The sequence below is a fragment of the Sphaerodactylus townsendi genome, linkage group LG01, assembly GCF_021028975.2.
Source record: "Sphaerodactylus townsendi isolate TG3544 linkage group LG01, MPM_Stown_v2.3, whole genome shotgun sequence".
NCBI classification, from domain to species: domain Eukaryota; kingdom Metazoa; phylum Chordata; class Lepidosauria; order Squamata; family Sphaerodactylidae; genus Sphaerodactylus; species Sphaerodactylus townsendi.
This window is the reverse complement of record NC_059425.1, coordinates 138274552-138279818: the sequence shown is the minus strand read 5'-3', so window position 1 is coordinate 138279818 and position 5267 is coordinate 138274552.

Below are 5267 nucleotides of genomic sequence, written 5' to 3'. Positions count from 1 at the left end.
CATCTTTGCTAGCTCTATGTGGACTCCTCAATGGCTTTTAGTACTATTGACCATGGTACCCTTCTGGTGTTCCTAGCTGGGGTAGGTATGGAACTATTTTGCAATAGCTGCAATATTTCCCTGACAGCAGGTCACAGAAGGTGGCATGGTACTCCATGGGGTTCCATTTTGTCTCCCACACAGTTTAATTTAAAAATGAAAGCACTAAGGGACATCATCTGGAGATTTGCGGTGAAGGAGTATTCTGATCTCCCCTTTCTATAAGTCCAAAAGATGCAATAGAAGCTCTAATGAAATTAATGAAGTAATGTGGATGAAAAAAACTGAGATTTAATCCAGACAGAACAGCAAGTAGTGAATTGGAAGTAAAGTTGACTATGGAACAGACATTTAGCCTTTTCATTCCCCTTGAAAAAACAAGTTCATTGATCAGGGGTTCTTCAAGTTTCCTCTAAGATAGTCTGAAGTACAATACCAGTCTAGGCTGCTTCACCAAGGCACTGAGCCCTCTGGGGTAGAGCGGTCTATCAAAGTAAATAAAGGACACATATGTCTATACACATGACCACTGCCACCCTTTTTCAAATAACTGAGTAACTGCTACCAGAGGTTAAATTAACATTTCTATAAAATGAAATAATATATACCGAACAAACCTGATTATTCAAATATACTTTATATTCTAATAGTAAAATTTATATTCTAATAGCAAATCTTAGGATAGTTAAATCTGATAAATTGGCAAGACAAATCTTTCCACAAACCTGAAAACCACCTCAGGTTTGCAGAAAAATCAGAAATGTAAAAAGAAGTACAAGTTTCTAAGTAGTTTAAGTGGTTTCAGCAAGATCTTCCTATGGATAGGTTTATCAGTTGCAACCCTTTCTTAATCTTCCTTAAAGTCTTTCTGTAGTACTTATTTCTTTGTCTTAAGAAAAGGAAGCTGTTTGTATTTCATGTGATGAGATGTTTGTGCGGGATTGTGTTGCTGAGTAATTTGCTTGTATTAAGTTGAATGCTGCAATTCGCATTGCTCTGTTTGACAGTTTCGGCTTTTGGCAGTTTCTTTCTGTTAGCCAATTGCCTCAGTGTGTTTCAGTTTGTAGTCAAACAGATGTTTTCTCTGCTTGTCCTTTCAGCCAAAATAAGCAACTTCTTCACTGGTCTGCTCAGTCGGATGAGCTCATCCCAGACTGAGCAGATCCACTTGTTGAAAGACCTGCCAATTGTCCCAGCTGATTGTTTTGTGGACTGCATTCTACCTGCCTGGCTTAAATTCAACTGTGCACAGTCTCCCAGCTGCTTTAGTTCGTGTTTGGTTGGCACTCTAGTTTACTGCAATGATTTGTTGTTTCTCGTCTCCCGCCCTCTCTATTTTCCTGCGTTGTTCCATTAATGTCTTGGCAACTATAAATTTATCATATAAATTCTGCCCTTATAGCAGTTTATCTCTTGCAATTACCAAACTTAATTAAGAGGTTTTTTGTTCTGCAGACAGCATATTCATATAGTAAATTAATTTTCCTTACTTTGTTTCTGTGGCGTGAGCTTGCGCTGTCTTACTTTCACATTTAGAAGTAAAGGTTCATAAGATTGCATTTTAATAGTTGAATAAAAGGAAAGCATTGCCGTGATATGTCTTATTTGATTTTGAGCCAGTTTCTGAATGTCTGTTGCCGTTTTTATTTAGAAATACACTAATCCTCCTCTAGATCACTCCAATTTCTTGGACAAATAATATATCTGCACTTTGCTTTTTAAACTGATTAAATATTTTTGTTCAATTGGAGGAGGGATTAGGCCATTTAATGTATATTTGGTACATTTTACTCAAATGCTGCAGCTTGGTCTAATGTATCTTTATTTGATGCTGCTAAGATTTTTTTTCCTTATTTTTGATTTCAGTGAATCCTTTAGAGTTAGATGGTGACCTTCCAGGTGTAGCTTAATCCCTTTCTTCTTTTCTTTAATTTTCAGTTTCTTCTGTGTTTTCCTGCATACTTTTTGATACCAAGTCATCCTTTTGATGTCTCCTGCTTCATGCTCTGCACTTCCTTCTTTATCTTCTTGAGTGGTTTCTTCTGCTTGCCTAATTTTTTTGTGTATTCTCTTTAGCTATTCTAATTTTTGTGTTGTGTTCCTTCTTCAGATTACTTAATTTGATTTGTCAATGTCTGTATTGGCTGTGTCAACATGTCTGAAGTATTGTCATGGCCTGCTGAGTTCAGAGGGAGTCAAGTTGCAGCTTGGCAGCAAACACAGCCTAGAGCATAAGAGAGGGAACACTTGCTAAGAGTTCAGGCAAACAAGTTGGGTGCAAGTTCTAGGAGGCAGCCCAGGGTCAGAGGTAGAACAAGTCAGTCAATGTAGTCCAGAGATAGCAGTCCATAAGCAGGTAAGGTAGAAAGTCACAGACTTTTGACAAAGTTGCCCCTGCACATCAGCTTTCCTTTGTCTATCTTCTATGATTCTCCCCCTCTGCTCAGTCTGGTTCCTGGAGGACTTAGAGCATTCTCCATGGTGCCTCCAAGACTCCAGTATCACACTGCACCTTTTAGATTGTAACTCCTGATGACCACGGATTCAGACCTGCCTAACCAGTTTAAGTGAGCTGGGTGGGCTATCAATTCTAGAATCTGCACCTGGGGGTGATTTTGTCATTACCCCATCCTCCTGCTCTCAGCTTGTTTGTGGGTCAGTTTCACCTCCCGCCCTTGAGGCTTCTGGTTGCTTCAGCTGGGACTCTGATGTAGCTGGGTTGTTCGGCCAATACGTCTCCTACGAGGATTCCTCACCGGCTGAACCTGGGCCCATGACAAGTATCTAGTTCCTAGGTTGCTGTGGAATCAAAATGTCAGGCAACTGCTATGTAGATGCCCTCACTAATGGATTATGCAACTTCAGTGTTATGTAAATATGCTAAAATGGGTGGATTCTACTTAACACATGCAAAGTACACTTGCAAATTGCACCCTTAATACTTTTAAACAATGCAAATGGTTCTTTCTCCCACCCTGGACATTCCACAGGTATATATACTCCACTTTCTTTACTGCCATCAGATCATCTGAAGATGCCAGCCACAGATGCAGGTGAAACATCAGGAGAAAATGCTACTGGAACATGGCCATACAACCTGGAAAACCCAGAACAACCTAGTGATTCCGGCTGTGAAAGCCTTCGACAATATCTGGTTCCTCATCTTCTCTTGTCTTCTTAGGTTTTTGTTGAGTCCTTGTTGCATTATTTTTTAAATGTTTTTTTTCCTTCTTTGTTCAATTATTTTATACAATCTTTTCATATACTATTACATTAGCTACACAATGCACTTAAAGAAAAGCCTTATACCAGTGGTTCTCAACATGTGGGTCAGGACCCCTTTGGGGGGTTGAATGACCCTTTCACAGGGGTCGCTTAAGACTCTCTGCATCAGTGTTCTCCATCTGTAAAATGGATAAATGTTAGAGTTGGGGGATCACCACAACATGAAGAACTATATTAAAGGGTCGCGGCATTAGGAAGGTTGAGAACCACTGCATTACATCATCCTTTCCCAAACCAATTAATTAGTTCCATATATAATAATATATAGTTTTCAATTAATCAAATACTCTGACATTTCAGCCCACTAATTATTTTATGCTACAATTAATTGTAACATTGTAACAATTTTAAATAAATTAATAATTATCAGCATGTAAAAAACCTGATTTTTAAAAATTGCTTCAATTTCTTAAATAGAGAAAGACAAATTAGAATTATACAATATATGATGCTAATTAAAACACTAGCATTAGCATAGCAATGTATTAGTATGTTAATATGAACTTACAAAGGTTAATATTGTTATATTAGTTATAACATAGCTTCAACTACGATATCTTCTGAAAAAAATATCTGAAGTATTCCAAAAAATCTATAAGAAAAAAAAGAAAAGGAGTGAAAAATTGGGTTCTCCTTAATAGCACCAATTGACTTCAAAATACTTCTAGCGACATTTCCAAATGTAATTACCTGCTAATGCATTGTTGATCCACCAGATGGTGGCTGTGCTATACCAGTCGTTATTAACCCAAATGTTTTCCATTATGTTTAGACCAACTCATTGTTTCCTGTATTACAAATTTTCTTTCCCCCCTCTTTTTAATTATAACTCAAAGGAAAAGTCAAATGTTTAGGTCTTAGATTCTTTAGGTGAAAACCTAAATCCATTAACTCTTATTAAACAAAAGGGAAACAGAGAGGAAGAAAAACATTTTTTGCAAGAAAAGAGGTGGCTTGCGGGGATATTCTCCTGTTATTTAAAAGGTATAATAAATTCAGTATCACATAATTTGCACAATATGTTTTTTTTATTTTCTGTCTTCCAGACTGCACTTCCCCAAACAGGCTGAGGGCAGTTTGCCATAAATAAATTATATTATAAAACAGTATCTTAGGCTAAAACCAGTGGTGGGATTCTAATTAACAACCAGTTTGCCCCCCCCACCACCATGTGCCCCCCGTGGCCCCTCCCTCTGCTACCGGCCCACTTTCCTGGCTGCTGTGCCACCCTTTTCCAAGTTGGACCGGGGGGAGGCGAGTCTGTCAGTATCATTACGTGGGTATAAGGTACAGTGCATCATCTTCCAAGTTCTTCTGTAAGCTTCCGAGTTCTTCTATCCAATGCGTCCAAATCAACCTGTATCCAGTTCTTGCTCTTCCAATCCCAACCATGGTCCATCTCAGGGCAGCTTACAACCATATAAAACAGTATATATAAACTATAGTAATAAGATGAAACTAAAATACTAAAACCAGAATATACCATTTCAGATGATGCAAAATATGATGCTATCAATTAGTCTATGACAGTGGTGGCAAACCTATGGCACTCCATATGTTCATGAACTACAATTCCCATCAGCCCCTGCCTTGACCATGCTGGCAGGGGCTGATGGGAATTGTAGTCCATGAACATATGGAGTGCCATAGGATCACCACAACAGTTCTATGACAACATCTCCCAATCTGTAATTAGTCTATTCCTATAATGCCGTGGTGGCGAACCTTTGGCACTCCAGATGTTATGGATTACAATTCCCATCAGCTTACAGGGACTGATGGGAGTGCTAGATCCTGTAACTTTATCTAGATGCCATAAGTCTCTCCTCTACTATAATGAGAAGGACCATCAGGCACCAATGACAATGGAAGCATATGAGGTGGAAAGTGCTAAGATTGAAATGAGAGACACTAGGGGGAATTAATAATTGATGGTCATTCAT